Consider the following 21,701-nt stretch of genomic DNA (forward strand, 5'->3'; position numbering starts at 1 on the left):
TCTGAGGTCTTGGACAAGCCTGTATTTAACTGGGGCACCCGGGGGTGATGGCTTGCGTACCGGCAGGAGTGGACTATTGCATGGGCTGACGCAGGGAACAAGGATGCCTTGATCCATAAAATCCTGTATCATTGGCCTCAATCCTTCTATTGCCTCCTGCGGCAAGGGGTACTGTTTGATGGAGGGGTATGGGACATCAGTGCGGTATTTAATAACAACGGGATCTGCCGATTTTAAGAGTCCCACAGAGGTATTAGTATTTCCCCATAGGTGAACTGGTACCTTGTCAATCAGAGGGGTTGGTATTTCTAAATCAGTCAGGTTTTCTTCCTTTAAAATGCCTTGAAAGGAGACTGCCGCCTCTTCTGGCATGTGGAGGTAGATACCCTCAGTGCTGCAAGTTATAGTTGCCTGTAATTTACATAGTAGGTCTCGCCCTAGTAGGTTGACAGGGCTCGGGGTCAGTAGAAATGAGTGCTCAGCAGTCAGGGGCCCTATCGTTACTTTCGCTGGCTCTGAAAGAGCGCATGTCCTGGGGATCCCATCAATGCCCATTATACGTTGTTTTTGCTGACTGGACCTCAGATGACTGTCGTTTAAAGTTGAGAAAGTTGCCCCTGTATCTAGTAAACACTGATACTCATGGCCATCTATGGTGATTGTGCATATGGGGTCATGGGCTGATAAGGCAATTGTCGGGCATACCAGGGCAAGGTTTGAAGGATCCCCGTTTAATTGTCATTGGTTAGTCTCTGAATTAAGAGTGGGTTGCATTTGCTCCTGGTTAAATTCCAGCGGTAGTTGGAATGGGCGCTGATTCTGGAAAGGGTTTGGCGCTATCGGGTTAGGGTTTTGTGCTGCATTGGATCCCATCCCTAGAGCTGGTTTTGGTGCCACGGTATTTAAGAATAATGGACAATTTCGCTTGAAATGCCCTATTTGATTGCAGAAAAAGCATTGAGAGGTGGTCTCTCGATGCTGGACATTGTTAGCCCTTTGGTAAGGAGAGGCTTGTCGATTTGCATGTGCGTTCATCCCTCTAGGTTGTGTGGGAGCCTTTGAATTTCTGAAGGGGTAACTAGGTTGGGGGTTATATGCGGTACTGGCTGCACTCAAAGCCAAGGCGAGGACTCTAGCATCGTCCTCCTTTTCCTTCCTTGCCTCCTTTTTCTTTTTCTCATCCCTTCCATCATAAATGGTTTTCGCAAGCCCGAGGATCTCACTCATGGGTTTCCCTTCATAGGCTACTTGGAGGGAGAGGAATTTTCTGATGTCTGGACAAGCTTGGTCTTTAAAGAAGCTTTTCACCACTACTTGGTTGTCTGGGGTATCAGGATCGATCCCCCCCCCATGTTCGAAAGGCGGTTATTAGCCTGGTATAGAAGGCGGTGGGAGTTTCATCAGGTTCTTGGGTTACCTCCCTGATCTTAGTCCAATTTGTAGATTTTTTTCCCGCGAGCCTTATCCCATGTAAGATGGCTTTTCGAAACGCCTTCAGATACCAAATCCCAGGCGTGGTGTTATAGTCCCATTCTGGTTCGGTTCTAAGTTGGGCTGCAGTTAGAGGCTCGATCCCTGCAGGTTTATTGAGTTGGACATCAGGTAATTTTAGGGCTTCTGTTGCTTTCTCTAAAATCTCCTCCCGTTCGGGCTCATTAAAAAGACCATTCAGGAGCATGTGTACGTCTGCCCAGGAGGGATTATGAGTAGAAAAAATAATGGCAATTTTACGATAGCACATGTCAGGATTGTCTTTTAAGGTCGACATCTGCTGAGCCCAATTCAGTAGGTCTGAGGTTAAAAAGGGAACATGGGAATAGACGAAGTTCGTCCCATCTGAAACTGGGACTGACCTTAAGGGATATTGTCCCTGGGTTTTCTCGGTAGCCTCTGGTTCCTTTTCTATGGGGTCTCTTTCCTTTGTGGACGATCCCTTTAATTCCGATAAAACTGTCACTAGTTGCTCCACTAAATTGGTTTCTGGGTCACGACTACGAGTTCTGCTAGCAACAGGACTTAGCTGGGGGGGTACTTCAGCAGGAATTCGGGCTTCGAGGTTGCCCTGAGGTGCTGGACTTAGACTAGGCATGGCAGGAGTTACAGATCCGCCCTCCACTGCACTCCGGGAGTCTTGGACCTCAGCCTCCCGTTGTCTGTTTGCGTTAGAAGGAGATGGTGCCGGGGCTTCGGCAGGGCTGCAGAGCTGGTCTACCGGCTCTTCTATAATTGTTTCCTGGTACGGTGGGGGTCTTGAACTCCTTTCCGTTATTACTGGCATTTGTGGGGCTGTTGGACCTTCAGTCCCTTTAAGAAGGATTTTTGCCTTTTCAAATAAGTTGAGATATCGAATTTGCAAGGGGTATTGGTCTTCCAGTGTTATTCTTAGTGCAGAGATTCGCTGGGCATTAAGGGAACCTCTCGGGATCCATTTTTCCCCCTCTGGATGGTCCGCAGTGACGCGGATCCAGTCTTTCTGACAGAGTCTTTTTAGCCGATTTTTGTCAAGTTTTTCCACCCCAGGTAATTCATGCCAATGTTCGAATATGAATTGTAATGGGCTTTCATCCTCAGAGTCCCCACTTTGGCGAAGCTTCCATTGAGCTTTGCCACGGCTGGGAGTCTGGGACAGGAATTCCTTTGAATTATGCGCACCCATGTTTATTCTGGCTCTTTATACTGCAGTTCTGGGTCCCCGACCCTGTTCCTGGACACTCTTAACTTCCCGAGTCTATGACTCACCCCCACGTCCTTGTGGTGTTCCTGCCTGCCGTTCGCGTGCACTAACTACTAGGCGGCCTGGTGCAGCTAGATACCTAAGGACCCCCTTCTGGTCATCAATTGCCTAGGGTCCTGCAGCAACTTTCCTGCCTCTTACAATCTAATAGAAAGACTACCTGCCCTGGACGCTTGCCCACGCAATGCCGGGTGGTTAGCCTTGGAAGGAAGGTTTTTTGAAAAGAACGGGTGACCTTGCGATCTAGAACAACCCCGTCACTTCCCGGTGGGGATCGGGGGTGTCTAGGGGCGGCTTCACCCGAAGATTAAGAGCAGAGGAATACGGAAAAAAGGTTGGGTAGATTGCTCAGAACTCCTGCGCAGATTGGCAGGAGCGAGCTGGGTCCGTCCTTCTGGGTATTTCGTTTAACGAAAGGACGGATCCCAAAGGCTCTAATTCTTCTTTATCCCTTATGCCTTTACAGCTTAGCTGCAACTAGAGCCCAAGATAAGAAACAGAAAAGGAGAGAACAGTGAAGAGTGAAGTTTTAGAATTTTAGTTGCTGCAGTAATCAGCCCACCGCGTGTCCCCTTTTAATACTCACGACCGATCCTTTCAGTCGAATCCCGTTGTCTCCAGCTTCCCACTGGTTCCTGAAGAAAAAACAGCCTTGTCCCTTTAAACGTTGCTTCGTCCTGGGGGTCCCGCTTGGACTCTCAATTACTACCAAGCGCCTCGGGTCCTGAGGTTGGTTTACCCCCCTGCAAAAGAGGCAAGGGCGCGCTGGGCTCCCCTTCCTCAGTGAACCCGGAGCTCAAGGCAAAACTGGGTCCCCGAAGTGGTCGCCAAACTGTTGTAAAAATTTGCAGAGCTACACGGTCCTAGAATTAAGTGGATCCTTGACCCAGGAAGAGTCCAGGTATCCTGGCAGGCAGACGAAGTTTGAGCGTCTCCTGCCTACCAAATAACAGAGGCCAAACCAGGACGTACGAAGCAAGGTACTTTATTAATTAAATAATAAAGCTATTGCAATAGCGATCCGTTCACACAAGCAAGTTGAAGTGAAAGGACCCCGAACAAAGGAAGCTTCACAAATTTATAGGTTTCATTTCCAATAGTACAGAATTGCATAAAAGGTGGGGAAATGGGTTCTGGGAGGGGGTAATCGCGAGAGGACAAAGGGGTTGATGGAATTCTTGATGTAAGATATCATGGTGATAGTCCAGGTAATGATTATGCATGTCTCCTTATTGTTTGACAGGAAGACTCTGCGGATGTGGGAAGATTGTTGATAACACCTGTTTATCAAATAAAATTGTTGTTCTCACTGAAAGTGTGTATTTGAGTCGTGCTCTTTTAGACTGGCTAGGTGGCAGTGTGGTATCAAGAAGAAGTGGAAACAGTCCGTAAAATATGTTGTGCCACAGAGGTGCCTATTAACTTGCAACAAAGTTTATACAAATATTCAACGTTTGCAATAGAGAGAAAAGACTACACTTAAAGTTAAAGAAGAAGAAGATATTATACAGTAACTAATAATACACAGAGAGGATACAATTCTAACAGCGGTAAAACGTTCACAGTTCAGAGCGATGTTTGACAGCTTATAACATTTTATCAAGGACAACGAACTAAAAGCTTAGAAGGGTGCATAAGTGGAAACCTTTGCAAATAGTAGAGTCAAACAATTAATTCTTCAGGATGGCAGGATTTTTTAAACAGGTACAATTTGATAGAAAGGTTCAAGGTATCAGTGCAAGGTTATATTATTGCGGTTTCGTAAATAGATACAGTTTCATACAGAGTAGAGAATAGGGAGATGCATCGGGTAACATGATAGAGGACACCATAACATTACTAAAGGAACAACGGAATAGTTTATTAGGGATAAATATATATATCTTAAAAAGGTCCATGGTTCAGCTGAATCTGGGTCATGAAAAGTACAAGGGAGGGCACCTCAGGCGGGGATTTGGGAGGGTGGAAGTTCCGAGAATGGGTGATCGTTATCGTTTTTGGTTATCTGGCTGGAGGTGCGATTATGCAAGTTTCCATGTGGGTGTGAGACAGGATTTAGCAATGGGTTATGTAAAAGGGTGCGTGTGTTTTCCAAGAGGTCTGGAGGAACTGTCTGGGTCAGCAGGGGATTAATTTACCTTGATACGGCAGAATAGGCTTCTCTTGACTTTTGAACCATGAAGTCAAGAAAATGGCTTCTCTCTGGCTAAACTGTCCCCTCTCTGTACATTGGTAGTCTCGTAATGCATGGGGGCAAATTCCTCTTACCCTGCCCCTTATAACAGCTGCTTTCGCCAAGCCGGTGCCCGCCGGATGTTTTGAACTTCATTTCCCAACATCCTCGGCACCGCAAGACTTTGAAGTCACAAATCTCCAGAGGGCACAAGGTTGGGGAAAAAGGCTGGAGCAGGTTTGTTTTGGAGAGCTCAGCTTCGTTTCGCAAGCTGGGAAAGTCCCCGGTCTTTATCCTCACCCTAACAGTCAGGCGTGCTATTGAGCTGACTTGAAGACTCAAAAGTCTACAAGGAAAACAAAGCCCTGGGGTGGGGGCGGGATTTGTTGAGAGATGTAGGAAGCTGATCCTTGATTGCTGATTCCCCGAAGAGAGACGGGAGGCATCAGCCGTGATTCATATCTTGGACGCAGATCATATTCTCTTGACTTGACGCTGACATACACCTTTGCCATTGATGCAACCCGACAGCCAGGCAGGGTTGGGAGGGGCTGGGAAATCATTTAGCCGTCCCCGTAGGCAGGCGAGAAAGCAGCCGGATTTTGATGGAATCATAGAGTTGGAAGAGACCACAAGGGCCATCCAGTCCAACCCCCTGCCAAGCAGGAAACACCATCAAAGCATTCCTGACAGGTGGCTGTCAAGCCTCTGCTTAAAGACCTCCAAAGAAGGAGACTCCACCACACTCCTTGGGAGCAAATTCCACTGCCGAACAGCTCTTACTGTCAGGAAGTTCTTCCTAATGTTTAGGTGGAATCTTCTTTCTTGAAGTTTGAATCCATTGCTCCGTGTCCGCTTCTCTGGAGCAGCAGAAAACAATCTTTCTCCCTCCTCCATATGACATCCTTTCATATATTTGAACATGGCTAGCATATCACCCCTTAACCTTCTCTTCTCCAGGCTAAACATACCCAGGTGAAAGGGTTAAACCCCCTGCTTTCTCCCCTTCCCCACTGCTATTTTGCTCACATTTATCCAGCGAGAGAGAGAGGTTCCGCTCGGTTAGAAAGTGGGGAGGCTGGCCCTGTCTCGCCTGCTGCCGTTCATCCAGTTTGGCCGTAAAGGTAAAACTTTTCAGGTGGTGTGTTGACGGTAAAGATTTGTGCCAAAGGACAGAGAGAATTTATTCATTCGGTTTTGATAAGTAGGAGGCACAGGACTTCTCTGGAAAGGAGCACTTGTGCAGCTGAAAAAGGGGAAATTCCGTTTTGGTCTTGTATGAACAGCCAGAATGAAACTTAGCAGATCCGATTCCTCTGTGGAGTTCAGAAATGAAAATGGTGATCAGTGTGTGTGTGCAGAAAATGTACTTCCTCGATGGGCCACTCCAGATGTCCTTTTCTATTACGCATTCATGATTCTTTATTTCATTTATTGTAATTATATCCAAGCAGCTGAAGGTGGCACACACGATTCTTCCCCTCCTCATTTAACCACCACAACAACCCTGTGAGGTAGGTTAGGCTGAGAGGCAGCGACGGGCAGCGAGGTCACCCAGTGAGAAATTCGAACCCTGATCTCCCAGGTCCAAATCTGATACTGTAGCCTAGGGGTCGGCAAGGTTTACCTTGCCTGGGCCAGTTCACTCCAGTGGAGATCCCTCCGTGGGCCGGATCGTGTGCACGCCTGTGCTTTCCAGCATCTGCATCTGCGCAGATGTGATTTTTGGCGTCTGCGCATGCGTGGTTTTCGGTGCCGCGGAAGTGAATCCCCTAGTTCAGTGCAGCGTGGGGGGGGGGACTTGCTGAGGGGGCGGCTTGGTTCGGGGGCGGCTCTTGGGCCGGTTAAACGACCCCCGTGGGCTGCTTGTGGCCCATAGGCCTTAGGTTGCCGACCCTTGCTCTAGCCACTACCACCACACTGGTTCTCAGACCACACTGGCTCTCTCTGAGATGATGTTGGCTGCTTATACACAATCCTGCTTGGTTGGTTGCCAATCCACGCAGCCTCCTGCCCCTCCAGGCAGCAATAATGGGTTATCATTCAAGAAGCGTTGCAAAATAAAAGTGGAATGGCGTGCAGATGACTCATTATAAATCCAGCATGAATGCATTATTATTGCATGTTTTGTGCATATGTAATAGGGCTTCAGTCTAAAAGTTGCACATTATATTTTTATTTTCCAAAAAATATCTGCGGCCTGAACCAGGGTTCCCACATGTGTGGTGCAAGCGAGGGAAATAATGAGACAGACATACTTTTAGAGCAACTTTAAAACAACTTTTTGAGGGCTTCCCGGGGGCATTGAGTTGGCCACGGTAAGAAAAAGGTGCAGGGTTAGAAGGGGCTGTGGTCTCATCCTGCAAAACTTCTTGTGCATTCCGAGCATACACTTAGTCCCTAAGAGCACCTGGAATGTGGCATTTTATTGTCGGGTACAATTCTGGCTATATGGTTCGGAGGAAACTGAGTGACGAAGTTGGCTGTGTGGGCCGAACTCTGCCCTTGAACTCAGCAACCAGTGTAGCCCAAACACATCCAGAGACCAGAATGCACTTTTACCCCAGAAAATATTTGTATGTACTGATGCCGTTGTTTGATCAGAGACTGAGAGGATCGAAGTTATGTGAACTTCTGGCCGGGGGCGATGGCTGAAATTGTGAAACTGGCATGATCAGTGGCAAATCCGCCGATGTGCCCAGGATATAACCGTATTTTCCTGTGTATAAGATGCCCCCATCTATAAGACGCCCCCTATTTTGGGGGGACTAAATTTAAAGAAAATGAGGGGAGATGGCCCAAACTTGTTGAGCTTTTTTTTAGGGGAAATTGCTATCTAGCCAGCCACTATCCCAGTTTTTTGACATGATTTAGGAGTCAAAAAACCTCGTTTAATACACGGGAAAATACGGTAAGTTAAAGTTTCATAGTCATCGAGATGGTCAGCCATCAGGCAAGTGGTGCTCTTGGACCAGGATAGCTTGACCACAGTCGTTCAAGCGCCGGCAACATCAAGGCTGGATTGCTGCGACGCTTTCTTTGTGGGGCTTCCTTTACGGTCGATCCGGAAACCGCAGCTGGCGCAGAGTGCTGCGGCACGGTTGCTGACAGGAGTGAGACCCTGTCTGTATATTGCACCTCTGCTCGGAGATCTGTACTGGCTGTTGATTCATAAAACTGGACCCGAGTCCAACGGTTGGTATATGCAGCAGGGCCGGATTTAGAAAGGCGACACAGCTATTAAAGAACCTTTTAATGAGGGTGAAAGAGGAGAGCGCAAAATGTGGTCTGAAGCTCAACATCAAAAAAACCAAGATCATGGCCACTGGTCCCATCACCTCCTGGCAAACAGAAGGGGAAGAAATGGAGGCAGTGAGAGATTTTACTTTCTTGGGTTCCATGATCACTGCAGATGGTGACAGCAGTCACGAAATTAAAAGACGCCTGCTTCTTGGGAGAAAAGCAATGACAAACCTAGACAGCATCTTAAAAAGCAGAGACATCACCTTGCCTACAAAGGTCCGTCTAGTTAAAGCTATGGTTTTCTCAATAGTGATTGATGTATGGAAGTGAGAGCTGGACCATAAAGAAGGCTGATCGCCGAAGAATTGATGCTTTTGAATTATGGTGCTGGAGGAGACTCTTGAGAGTCCCATGGATTGCAAGAAGATCAAACCTCTCCATTCTGAAGGAAATCAGCCCTGAGTGCTCACTGGAAGGACAGATCCTGAAGCCGAGGCTCCAATACTTTGGCCACCTCACGAGAAGAGAAGCCTCCCTGGAAAAGACCCTGATGTTGGGAAAGATGGAGGGCACAAGGAGAAGGGGACGGCAGAGGACGAGATGGTTGGACAGTGTTCTCGAAGCTACGAACATGAGTTTGACCAAACTGCGGGAGGCAGTGCAAGACAGGAGTGCCTGGCGTGCTATGGTCCATGGGGTCACGAAGAGTTGGACATGACTAAATGACTAAACAACAACAACAACTACAACACACAGCTATCCCACTGGTGCATAATTTCGGCTTAGGGACAGCAGCGCGACCTTTGCCAACCTTTGCCCATCAGCCCCTGTTGGCTGATGGGAGTTGTATTTCAAAACATCTGGAAACACCAGGATGACAAAGCGTGCATTAGTCTTTCCTCTTCTGTAAAAGCTATTTTTTCCTTTTGTAAGCTTTTCTTAAAAACAAAAACAAAACAAAACAGAAAACAACCCCAGAAGTTAAAATGGAGAAAAAACGTTGTCGGATTTGCATGAGCTTTCCTTCCTTCTTTCCTTTCCTTCCTTCCATGCGTTCTTCATTCTGAGATGTCCACCTTTTCCTCTTGAGCTGCCGTGGTTTTGTCTGCACCTTGAAAGCAATATATTTTATACAGCCGCCTTGATCAGGCCTTTACATCGCCAGATCTGTCGTGCAAATACTGTACCAAAGGCTCTGGTGCAAAGGCGGTGGCGATATTAATCCTTGCCTTTTGCACAGATCTATGGAAATGTGTCACAAACAGGGCTGATTTCTGCGAGCTGAGGGCAGTGCAGCCTAGTGGTTGAATCCCAGCTTCAACTTGTTCCATCCCATAACCCTTAATCAGGGGTCCCCAAATTAAGGCCCCGGGGGCTGGATGTGGTCCAATCACCTTCTAAATCTGGCCCGTGGAAGGTCTGGGAATCAGCATGTTTTTACATGAGTAGAATGTGTGCTTTCATTTAAAATGCATCTCCGGGTTATTTGTGGGACATAGGAATTCGTTTATATGTCTTTTCAAAATATAGTCCGGCCCCCCACAAGGTCTGAGGGACAGTGGACCGGCCCCCTGCTGAAAAAGTTTGCTGACCCCTGCCTTAAATCATGGAATGAGTTTGCAAAGACCGCCCACCCTGCACCCCAGGGAGCTGTTGATGATGATCCGGCAGATGGACTATTGATCTGAGGCTGCTTCATCGCTTTAACTTTTACATTTGGGAGAAAAATGATAAAATAATGGGCTTTTTAAAAAAAAAAATCAATCATAAGTACTTCCAAATGGGGATCTGCAATAAAATGTTGCAGCATCAAGAGGGTGGAGTCTTGTTCAGGGTTCCAGCCGCTCCATTCCATCCCTCCTCCCTTTTCTCCCCCCTCCCCCCTGCCAGCCGCTCATCAGCATTCCATAGCCACTGAGCATGCTCACACACCAGTGGGCTGTTGTGGGTTGTTTTCTAGTCCAGCCGACGAGAAAAGTGTTATCTAGTCCAACCGACATTGCAGGTTGGACTAGATAACACTTGAGATGTTGGCCAAGTAGCTAAATTGCAGCTGTGTACAAGGCTGGCTCTTTTCTTGAAATTAAAACAACATCCAGGCACTTGCTAAAACATTCAAAAGCTTTTTACTTGCAGAACATACAGTATAGCTAAAGAAGAATATATACATAGTACAGAATTTGCATTCACATATCCAAGCATGGGCTTAGTTGTTCTTGTTGTTGTTTTAGTTGAAGGTTACAGCTTCTTCCTTAAGCAAACTGTGTCTTTCGCTCTTTCCAGTATTTGCTGAAATGTCTGGGAGAATCTGGACATGTAGGTAGTGTTGATTTTGGCTCAACAACACAACAGCTCAAAGCTCAATAGTTTTGGGCAATACCAAACAAACAACTTTTGTGTCTGGACTTTTTGAAATATGGCATCCCTATCTGAGATTCCACTCCTTCTCCTTACTGCTTCTTCCAGAGAACATCAGCTTCTGTATATGAATCCATTATTCTCTCTGTGTGTGTGTCTCGTTCTCACTTCCAAATTAGAGATCATTTAAAGAAGCTCACTTAATGAGACGAAAATATCAATACTACGCTAGCGCTAACTCTCAATTAAAGCTTACTTCTTATGTATCCTGGTATTCTTGCAGGGTTTGAAATACTAAACTTTTGTACGGCTGCATCGATCTGTTGCTTTACGGACTTGTCGTGGCCTTTGGCTCTAGAACAATAAACTTTGACAGAAATACAATAGCATGCAAACAAAAAACCCGGCTAATTTTCTGCACGGTCTTTAGTGACGTGTTCACATTCCATCGACAGCCCGAAGAGGAAGTCAAGGTGTTTGGTTCTTGGAGGAAATCAGACTATTTGCACCTGCATATTTACACAGCTCATATCAAATATTGAAGGATCCAGGGCAATCCGCTTGACTGAGGAGAGGCTTTTGGGATGTTTAGGCCTTGCGCAGAAAGAAGAAAAGATACAATTTTGTCCTCTCGGTGTGGGTAGCTTAAAAGGTAAAGGTAGAAAGAAGATTCCACCTAAACATTAGGAAGAACTTCCTGACAGTAAGGGCTGTTCAACAGTGGGACTTGCTGCCAAGGAGTGTGGTGGAGTCTCCTTCTTTGGAGGTCTTTAAGCAGAGGCTTGACAGCCATCTGCCAGGAATGCTTTGATGGTGTTTCCTGCCTGGCAGGGGGTTGGACTGGATGGCCCTTGTGGTCTCTTCCAACTCTACGATTCTATGATTCTATGATTCTAGGTAAAGGGACCCCTGACCGTTAGGTCCAGTCGCAGACAACTCTGGGGTTGCGGCGCTCATCTCGCTTTACTGGCCGAGGGAGCCAGCGTACAGCTTCCGGGTCACGTGACCAGCATGACTAAGCCGCTTTCTGGCGAACCAGAGCAGCACACGAAAACACCGTTTACCTTCCCGCCAGAGCGGTACCTATTTATCTACTTGCACTTTGACATGCTTTCATACTGCTAGATTGGCAGGAGCAGGGACCGAGCAACAGGAGCTCACCCCGTCGCGGGGATTCGAACCGCTTACCTAGTGCCCAAAGGGAAGTAATGTACCACTTTTTTTTAATAAGACGACAAAAGAAAGCACAGATTTGCATGCACTAATTTATGTGTGCAGATGCAAATTTAGAAAAGTCTCCTCAAATATAGAAGTCTCCTCAAATATATAGCTCGTACTCTCAGGGTTCGAGCCCCAAGCTGCGCAAAAAAATCCTGCATTGCAGGGGGTTGGACTAGAGGACCATCGGGGTCCTATCCAGTTCTACAGTTTTATGATTCTATAATACATCTCGCCATAATGGAGAAGGCTCTGACCAGGTGACCCATGAACTTGCCGCTTTCACAGCTCATATAAAACCAATTTGCACAACCAAGGAGAAACGATTTTAAAACCAGCCACACTTTGTTAAACAGTCAAGTATTCAGCCCAATATTTGGGATTAAAAGCGGCTGGCAATAAATGGATTTTAAAGGCCCCAACTTGAAGCCATTACTGATGGGGGCCAAGCGTCTATCCATTAAGTGGGATATGGGGCCACCAGCAAGAAGCCCTCCCTCTGTGCATTTTGCCGTGCAAGAAGATTTCCTCTGCAAAGTTCATCGAAAGGAGCAGGAATCGCTCAGAGACATCTCGTTTTTGGATCTGACAAGAATTTGTTCTCTGCAAGCAAGAGCTCGATCTAGATAACTATATTCTGCCCTCATCAGCTTGAAGAATTTCCTCCTCTCTCCCTCCCACAGCCTCTCATGTCTGTGCAGGGTCTTCTGCCAAACGGCATCTTGGCCGTCCTTGTGTGTGTGTGTTTATGTGCGCGGCCTTTGCGGAGCAATTGTCGAAACATTTGCGAGGTGGTTGGAGGAGGGAGAAAGTTTGCTTGTGGTTTTGATCAAAGCCGCGCATTGTCCCAGATCAGCCTGACCGGGCCGTCACCTTCCACGTGATGCTGTTAACATGCCCGGAGAGATCCCTGTTGACATGTGTTGCAGGAAACAAGGGTCAAGTCGATTATATCCCTTCTCCTTCCGCCCCCTCGGTGCTTCCTGGCTGCGAAAGCTTTCGAGCGTCGGCCATGGACATTGCAAGTGCTTTCCTGGTCCCCAGGCTCTCCTGGAGTTTCACAGAGATCATAGAAAGGTAGAGTACGAAGGGACACCCCCCAGGGTCATCTAGTCCAACCCCCGGCAATGCAGGAATCTCAGCTGAAGAATCCCTGGCAGATGGCCATCCAACATCTGCTTCAAAACCGCCAAGGAAGGAGATTCTACCACCTCCACTGTCTAACAGCTCTTACTGTCAGAAAGGCGCTTCTTGATAGTTCGTCGGAATCTCCTTTCTTGTAGCTTGAATCGATTTATTTGGGTCCTGTCCTCTGGAGCAGTAAAAAACGAGCTTGCTCCATCTTCCATGTGACATCCCTTGAGATATTTGAAGATGGCTAGCCTGTATCTCCTCCCGGCTGAACATAACCAGCTCCCTCAACCGTTCCTTCTCAGGTTTGGTTTACGATAAACCCAGCCAGATGGGCGGGGTAGAAATAAATTATTATTATTATTATTATTATTATTATTATTATTATTATTATTATTGACCCCAGATCATTTTGGTGCCAGAGACGTTTTGGTGCTCCCAGTATGTTCCCAAGCACAATTCAAAGTGTTGGTGCTGACCTTTAAAGCTCTAAACAGCCTGGGCCCAGGATACCTGAAGGAGCGTTCCCCCCCCCATTGTTCTGCCCGGACATGGAGGTCCAACTCCGAGGGCCTTCTGGCGGTTCCCTTGTTGCGAGAGGTGAGGTTGTAGGGAACCAGGCAGAGGGCCTTCTCGGTAGTGGCGCCCGCCCTGTGGAACGCCCTCCCATCAGATGTCAAGGGAATAAAGAACTATTTGACTTTTAGAAGACATCTGAAGGCAGCCCTGTTTAGGGAAGTTTTTAATGTGCAACGTTTTATCGTGCTTTTAAGATTCTGTTGGGAGCCGCCCAGAGCGGCTGGGGAAACCCAGCCAGATGGGCAGGGTATAAATAATAATAATAATATTATTATTATTTATTTATTTATTTATTTATTTATTATTATTGAGAGAGAAAGGGTGTCAACGAAAGAGTGAGGTGTGTCAGAAAGAGTGAGAGAACGGGTGTCAGAAAGACACAATTTCTTCGCCATTCAGCCCCCAAAGGAGTTTGACCCTTGGCATGAAAAGCTCTCCCCATTAGGAGGAGAAAGTCAAGGAAGCTCTCAGGGTTTCCTAGCTACCAAGGGATTCTCTCCCCACCCCCAAGTATACGATTTCGCACCTGAATATCCTTTTCCTAACCGTGGTCAGCCAGGAGCTTCTGGGGATGAAGGCAGCAGCCCCCTCCCCCTTCTTCGTGATCACTCATTGCCATGTAAGATTGTCTTCCATAAACACGGTTTTAACAATGAGTCTGTAAGTGACTGTGGAGGCTAATTCTGGATCCGCACGTCCTTCCACAGTGGGGACATTGGTTTCTGGGCGGGTGTTGATCACGGTGTGGATTTGCCAAGCGTGCCTTCCTCTTAGCACGTTTCTCCCTTTCGTCCTGAGTTCGAGTGTCTTCAAAGCCCATGACACCTTTGGTAAAGGCTGTTCTCCAACTGGAGCGCTCGCAGGCCAGTGTTTCCCAGTTGTCGGTGTTTATACTACATTTTTAAAGATTTGCCTCCAGAGAGTCTTTGAACCTCTTTTGTCGACCACCAGCATTACGCTTTCCATTTTTACGTTCGGAATAGAGTAGTTGCTCTGGAAGGCGATAATCAGCTCCCGAGCGTGGAAGTTCAACATCGCAGCCATGACCCAAAGCTGCAGACAGTTCTATTATCGGTGAATCTTTCTAAGGTCTATTTAAAGCATTTGCTAGAATCTTCAGCCTCCCTCCCTCCTTCCTGCTCAGCCCTTGTCAGGCAGATACACCCGCCACCCATCAAGTCTTCTGCCAGGCCATCTTCTGCCCCTATTCCAGTGGTCTAAAAGGGGAGGCTGGTGGTTGCACTTCCTCCTGTCAGAGACCAGGCGGAGGTTTATCCTCCCAAAATCCTGCTCCCACTTGCTGCCTGAGATATCAATGACTTGGATGATGGGCTTGAGGGCATCCTGAGCAAGTTTGCAGATGACACCAAATTGGGAGGGGTGGCTAATACCCCAGAGGACAGGATCACACTTCAAAATGACCTTAACAGATTAGACAACTGGGCCAAAGCAAACAAGATGAATTTTAACAGGGAGAAATGTAAAGTCATTGGGCAAAAAAAAAATGAAAGGCACAAATACAGGATGGGAGACACCTGGCTTGAGAGCAGTACATGTGAAAAGGATCTAGGAGTCTTGGTAGACCACAAACTTGACATGAGTCAGCAGTGTGATGCAGCAGCCCAAAAAGCCAATGCAATTCTGGGCTGCATCAATAGGAGTATAGCATCTAGATCTAGGGAAGTAATAGTACCACTGTATTCTGCTCTGGTCAGACTTCACCTGGAGTACTGTGTCCAGTTCTGGGCACCACAGTTCAAGAAGGATACTGACAAGCTGGAACGTGTCCAGAAGAGGGCAACCAAAATGGTAAAAGGCCTGGAAACGATGCCTTATGAGGAACGGCTTAGGGAGCTGGATATGTTTAGCCTGGAGAAGAGAAGGTCAAGGGGTGATATGATGTTGTTGTTGTTTAGTCGTTTAGTCGTGTTCGATTCTTCGTGACCCCATGGACCAGAGCACGCCAGGCACTCCTGTCTTGCACTGCCTCCCGCAGTTTGGTCAAACTCATGTTCGTAGCTTCGAAAACACTGTCCAACCATCTCGTCCTCTGTCGTCCCCTTCTCCTAGTGCACTCAATCTTTCCCAACATCAGGGTCTTTTCCAGGGAGTCTTCTCTTCTCATGAGGTGGCCAAAGTATTGGAGCCTCAGCTTTACGATCTGTCCTTCCAGTGAGCACTCAGGGCTGATTTCCTTAAGAATGGATAGGTTTGATCTTCTTGCAGTCCATGGGACTCTCAAGAGTCTCCTCCAGCACCATAATTCAAAAGCATCAATTCTTCGGCGATCAGCCTTCTTTATGGTCCAGCTCTCACTTCCATACATCACTACTGGGAAAACCATAGCTTTAACTATACGGGCCTTTGTAGGCAAGGTGATGTCTCTGCTTTTTAAGATGCTGTCTAGGTTTGTCATTGCTTTTCTCCCAAGAAGCAGGCGTCTTTTAATTTCGTGGCTGCTGTCACCATCTGCAGTGATCAAGGAGCCCAAGAAAGTAAAATCTCTCACTGCCTCCATTTCTGATATGATAGCCATGTTCAAATATATAAAAGGATGTCATATAGAGGAGGGAGAAAGGTTGTTTTCTGCTGCTCCAGAGAAGCGGACACGGAGCAATGGATTCAAACTACAAGAAAGAAGATTCCACCTAAACATTAGGAAGAACTTCCTGACAGTAAGAGCTGTTCGGCAGTGGAACTTGCTACCAAGGAGTGTGATGGAGTCTCCTTCCTTGGAGGTCTTTAAGCAGAGGCTTGACAGGCATATGTCAAGAATGCTTTGATGGTGTTTCCTGCTTGGCAGGGGGTTGGACTGGGTGGCCCTTGTGGTCTCTTCAAACTCTATGATTCTATAGTTCTTTTGTGCCAGCCGTCCCACAACACCAGGATGTGGTTAATGGACAGGTCAGATTTGCTGATCCTATCGCTCTTGCTTTGAGTTTCGTACGCTGCCACTCGACCATCTGACATCCTGTTTCTGCTGCTTCCTCTTGCCGCCTATATAGGGCATCCCCACAGAAGGACTTTCTAAGCCTGGTCACAACAGGTGGAAAGTCAGCACGGTGGGGGTTGTCGAGGTCACCTGAGCCGGTCTGGGAAGAAGAGGTTTTGTCCTGCAGGTACGCAAAAGGCTTTGAAAAGGCACCCCATTCATGCGCCTCTCGCTCTCTGCGAGCTGCTAGACCTGAAATAGAGGTGAGTGGCAGACTTGGGGTGGGTTGGCTTGAATTGAATTGTAGAAAAGGTTCCTTGGCACGTATCATACTCGTTTTTCAAAGCTAGGTTTAAGGGTGAGTAAGGATGGGCAGGTTGGCTTCTCATTTTTCCACTCCAAAGTTGAGGTTCTCCACATCAGTTTGCGGAAAAAGTAGCGAAAACCCTGAATATTTACCTGCATTTTAGTGCCAATTTCTCTTGATGTACATAGTTTGTAATGCAGTTTTGCCCAATAACATGTGATTTTGCAATTCAGTTTTCTCTTTTTAAAATTTTATATTCTTTGTTGAAAATGAGAAATACAAAATTGCAAGTGCACAGAGTAAGATAAGACACAAAAAAGAGGAAGAAATTTTCTATTTTCTTTAAAAATACTGGAATGTTGCACAGTACTTTTAAATTTTCTTTTCCATATCAGGCACCTCAAGATATCCCCAGTTCCCTTTTTTCCGAATCTAGTCAGCTTGTTTTCTCCTGCTCTGGAGGGTAGGACTCAAACCCATAGCTTCAAGTTGCAAGAAAGGAAATTCCGACTAAACGTACGGGAAAACTATCTGACAGTAAGAGCTGCTCGGCAGTGGAACGGTCTCCCTTGGGAGGTGGTGGACTCTCCTTCCTTGGAGGTTTTTAAGCAGAGGTTGGATGGCCACCTGTCATGGATGCTTTAGCTGAGATTTCTGCATTGCAGGGGGTTGGACTAGATGACCCTTGGAGGTCCTTTCCAACTCTACAATTCTCTAATTCTATCCTTGACTAAATTCAATAAATGTATTAAGAGGTCAATGGGTGTGTTTGATCTGAAAACCTCATCTTAATATCTCTGTTTTGTGCACCCAGAACAGTTTTGTTTTTCTGCCTTCCCATCGTAAAAGGGCAAAACTATGACCTTTTGCTGTTCGCCATAACCAACACTTTCCCAGTGATTTCTTGATCCCCCTGTCTGGAAACCTCTTCTTGTGTAATTTAAGCCCATGAGATGTGGCTCTGCCTTCTGGGCAGCAGAAAAAAACAAGCCTTTGCCTGCTTTGATGCAACCTTTGGGCATTTGAAGAGGGCTTTCCAGTCCCCCTATGCCTCTCCGAGCTCCACGTATTTCATGTCCTCCTTTCTTCCTCTCCCTCTTTCTTCTGTTCTAATCCGAACGGTGCCCATTCAAAACCTGAACTTTCTGCCAACTTTACCTTTTGAAATTTGCTGGGGGTTAAGGTGCCCATTATGCCAGGAGCGGTGGACCCGATTGGTTGGAGAGGCGAGCCGGTTTCTCAACATCGCAGGTGCCCGGGGACGGCAGGGGACGGTGGGAGGAGAGAAAAGTGTCGTTTCCGCCCGAACTCAACACCCCACAAACAATTCCACCGCAATTAAGCGCTATAGAATTGGTGGGAAGGAGGGACGGTTCCTTCGGTGATGGTGACTTAACTGCCTCCCAGCCTTTGTGGAGTAAGAATGGGGTAACAAAAAGGTGTTGTGTGTCTGCCTACGTGACGCAGCGACTCTCATTAGCAGCCACGCGCAGTTCGTGACCTTTGCCTGTGAAGGGCATTGCCCTTTGGGGCCGGCTCTGCCATTAGGCAGGAAAGTCACGTGCCTCAGGCGGTTGGATTGGGGTGTCACGAAAAGGCAGCAAATGGCTCGTTCTTTCGTTTATTTTCACGGGGATTTTCGGCTTCTCTTGGCTGTTGTGCACCTTGCCTCTTGGGTGGGTCGGTGGGCAGAGGGGGGCATTTGCTGTTCCGCCTCAGGCAGCAAACTATTTTGGGCTTTTTTCCTAGGGGGAACGCAAGGGGACGCATACTCCTAAACTTAATGCGAATCTTTGTACTTTTCTCCATTTACTGTATTTATTTCCCCCGTTTTGAACTATAAACTGGTGGTTTTCTTGAGTCAAAATGAGAGTACCCCTAAACATTTTTAAAAAGGAAATAAAGAGCACTGCTCGGGGCCATGGGTGCCATGCAGAGTGCACTGAAATTTGTGGGTGCCCGGCTCCTTCATGGGGAATTTTGTGGGTGCTCTGGCACCTGGGGCCCCAGAAAGTTGGCACCTACACTCCTGAGAAGGAACTCATCGTATGGATTCATTCCCCGGCACTTTCAGATTTCAAACCTAAAAGATTCTGCGAGGATTGACTTGGGGTAGGAAGCTGGGGGGGATCAATCTGGCTCACGATTCTAGGGACCAGACCCCCTTACATTGATTTGATTTGATTTATTACAGTTCATAGAATCATAGAACTGTAGAATTCGAAGGGACCATGAGGGGCATCTAGTCCAACCCCCTGCAATGCAGGAATCTTTTGCCCCACATGGTTCTCGAACTCATGGCCGTGAGATTAAGAGTATCAGGCTCTGCTGACTGAGCTACCGGGTTTTCTACGCTGCTATTCATTCAGGAGAACCCCAAAGCGGCTTACAAACAATAACTAATAATAATAATTTATTATTTATACCCCGCCCATCTGGCCGGGTCTCCCCCCACCACTCTGGGCGGCTTCCAACACACATCAAAATACATTAAAATATCACAGACTAAAAACTTCCCTAAACAGGGCTACCTTTAGGTGTTTTCTGAATGTCAGGTAGTTGTTTATCTCGTTGACCTCCAATGGGAGGGTGTTCCACAGGGTGGGCGCCACTACCGAGAAGGCCCTCTGCCTGGTTCCCTGTAGCTTTGCTTCTGGCAGTGAGGGAACCGCCAGAAGGTAATATGATAGAATGTAATAGAGCATCGCAAAAGAATCACATAGAGTAATTAACAAATCGATGGTGGAACAATGACAATCTATAAAACGCTGTTGACAGAGTTTGGCTGTCGAGTGTCCCTCGATTCTTATCTGTGAGGTGTCATAGAATTGCAGAGTTTGAAGGGGCCCTGAGGATCATTTAGTTCAGCTGCAATTCTGTGGTTCTGTGAGTTAAGAACTATGTAGAAACCTTTGAAAAATATTTGACATTAGAGGTAAAAGAGACGAAACTCATCAACCGGATAGGCTTGCCCAACTAAAATGTTTTAAGCAGGTGCCAAAACGAGTACAGCAAAAGCACCTGCCTGATGTCAACAGCCAGGGAGTTCTAAAGTTTTGTTGCCACCATGCTTCCTGACAGTAAGAGCTGTTCGGCAGTGGAATTTGCTGCCAAGGAGTGTGGTGGAGTCTCCTTCTTTGGAGGTCTTTAAGCAGAGGCTTGACAGGCATATGTCAAGAATGCTTTGATGGTGTTTCCTGCTTGGCAGGGGGTTGGACTAGATGGCCCTTGTAGTCTCTTCCAACTCTATGATTCTATGATTCTATGCTAAAAGAATAATTTCTTACAAGAGCAGTTATTTGGCAGATACACTGTAGTGGAATCCACACACCTGTTAAAAACGTCGTGAAAATGCTTTTTTTACACCATCTGGTGTCACAATTGTATCTTGCACTTTACAACACACTCAAAGCGTTTTATTGGCAGCTGTATAGCTGAGTCCTGTATCTCTTTTGACCAGACCATGGGTAAGCAAACTAAGGCCCGGGGCTGGATCCGGCCTGTTCACCTTCTCAATCCGGCCACAGACATTCTGGGAATCAGGGTGTTTTTACCTGAGTAGAATGTGTCCTTTTATTTTAAATGCACCTCTGGGTTATTTGTGGGGCCTGCCTGGTGTTTTTACATGAGTAGAAGGTGTGCTTTTATTTAAAATGCATCACGGTGTTTTTTTTTCTTGGGCATAGGAATTCGTTCATTTCCCACCCCCAATATAGTCCGGCCCCCCACAAGGTCTGAGGGACAGTGGACCAGCCCCCTGCTGAAAAAGTTTGCTGCCCCCTGGACCATGCAAATGCCTGACCCTAGATTAAATTTTGTTATCCTTCCTAACCCCGATAAAATAAAATAAACGACAGGAACAAAAAATGCAATTCCTTTATGTTGCAGCATTAAAACGAGTTTGAAATGCAGCGACTTGCTGCCCAGGAGGAGCATTTGAGAGAGGCAGGTGGCTTTCCGGCAGCTTCCTCCCCCCCCCCCTAAATGCGCCAGTGAATTGCCACAGAAATTCTCGTGCGGCTGATAAGAAAAGTTGGAAGCAGGCGATGAATGGACAGCTGTCTCCTCCCCCAGGCAACCCTGCCGGGGACACATCAGAGCGAAACTTGTGCAAAAGGAGGAAGCGGTTGGTGTGTCAATTTCGGGTGAAAGTGATGCGCGGGCACAAGCGAGAGGGGGGGGCCTCCTGTCCTTTGCCGCTGAAACCACAATGCTGCTTGGCTTGAACGAAAAAAAGGGCCAGAGGAATTAGACCGGCCTTGGCTGCAGGAGGTTTCCTGCTTTCTTGTTTTTAGGTTTGAAGTTGCAGATTCTGAGCCAGCTGTAGGTAAGTGTTGGGGGGGGCTAGGTTGTAGCTCGGGGGTGAGGCATCTGCTTGGCATGCGCAAAGTCTTGAGTTCGGTCCCTGGCATCACCAGGCAGGGCTGGGAACATTCACTGCCTGAAACTCCAACGCAGCCACTGATGGCCAGGGTAGACAGAGAGACAAATAGTTGACCTGTTTATAGGCTCTGCCTTGGATGCAGGGCCTTTTCGGTAGTGGCGCCCGCCCTGTGGAATGCCCTTCCATCGGAGGTCAAGGAGATAAACAACTACCTGACATTTAGAAAACACCTAACGGCAGCCCTGTTTAGGGAAGCTTTTAATCTGTGATATTTTAATGTATTTTGGTACTTGTTGGAAGCCGCCCAGAGTGGCGGGGAAAACCCAGCCAGATGGGCGGGGTATAAATAATAAAGTAATAATAATAATAATAATTCAGGTTCAACCCCTAGCATTGCCAGGCAGGGCTGGGAATGCCCCCTGCCTGAAACCGCTGCTGAGCCGCTGCCAGTCAGTGAAGGCAGTACTGATCTAGATGGAGCCATCAGTCTGAGTCGGCAGAATGGAGCTTCCTATTAAGCCGGTTCCTTGTAAACCTCGAGCGTTTCTGCGTAAGGCTGACATGCAGGACCCTCGTGCCTGAGCATTTTTCCTCTCTCCCCCAGTACTTTCCCCAGTAAAACCTGCATTTTAACCCTGAACC

At 47.2% G+C, this 21,701-nt stretch overlaps 1 protein-coding gene across 4 annotated transcripts in view; it reads left to right on the plus strand.

Moving 5' to 3' along the window:
- The window catches only part of P2RY6 (pyrimidinergic receptor P2Y6), a 69,693-nt gene that overhangs the window by 32,694 nt on the left and 15,298 nt on the right, over positions 1 to 21,701 (plus strand). The window contains exon 1 of one of the 4 annotated variants that reach the window (XM_035116114.2): positions 16,185 to 16,631. The exons of 2 other annotated variants lie outside the window; for them this stretch is intronic. The gene's annotated coding sequence lies outside the window, so the exon portion shown is untranslated. Of the gene's footprint in view, positions 1 to 16,184; positions 16,632 to 20,383; positions 21,003 to 21,701 lie in introns of those variants that run through there. One more of the 4 variants, XM_035116115.2, reaches the window with a different exon arrangement.

The sequence above is a fragment of the Zootoca vivipara genome, chromosome 4 (genome assembly GCF_963506605.1).
Source record: "Zootoca vivipara chromosome 4, rZooViv1.1, whole genome shotgun sequence".
In the NCBI taxonomy this organism is placed as follows: Eukaryota; Metazoa; Chordata; class Lepidosauria; order Squamata; family Lacertidae; genus Zootoca; species Zootoca vivipara.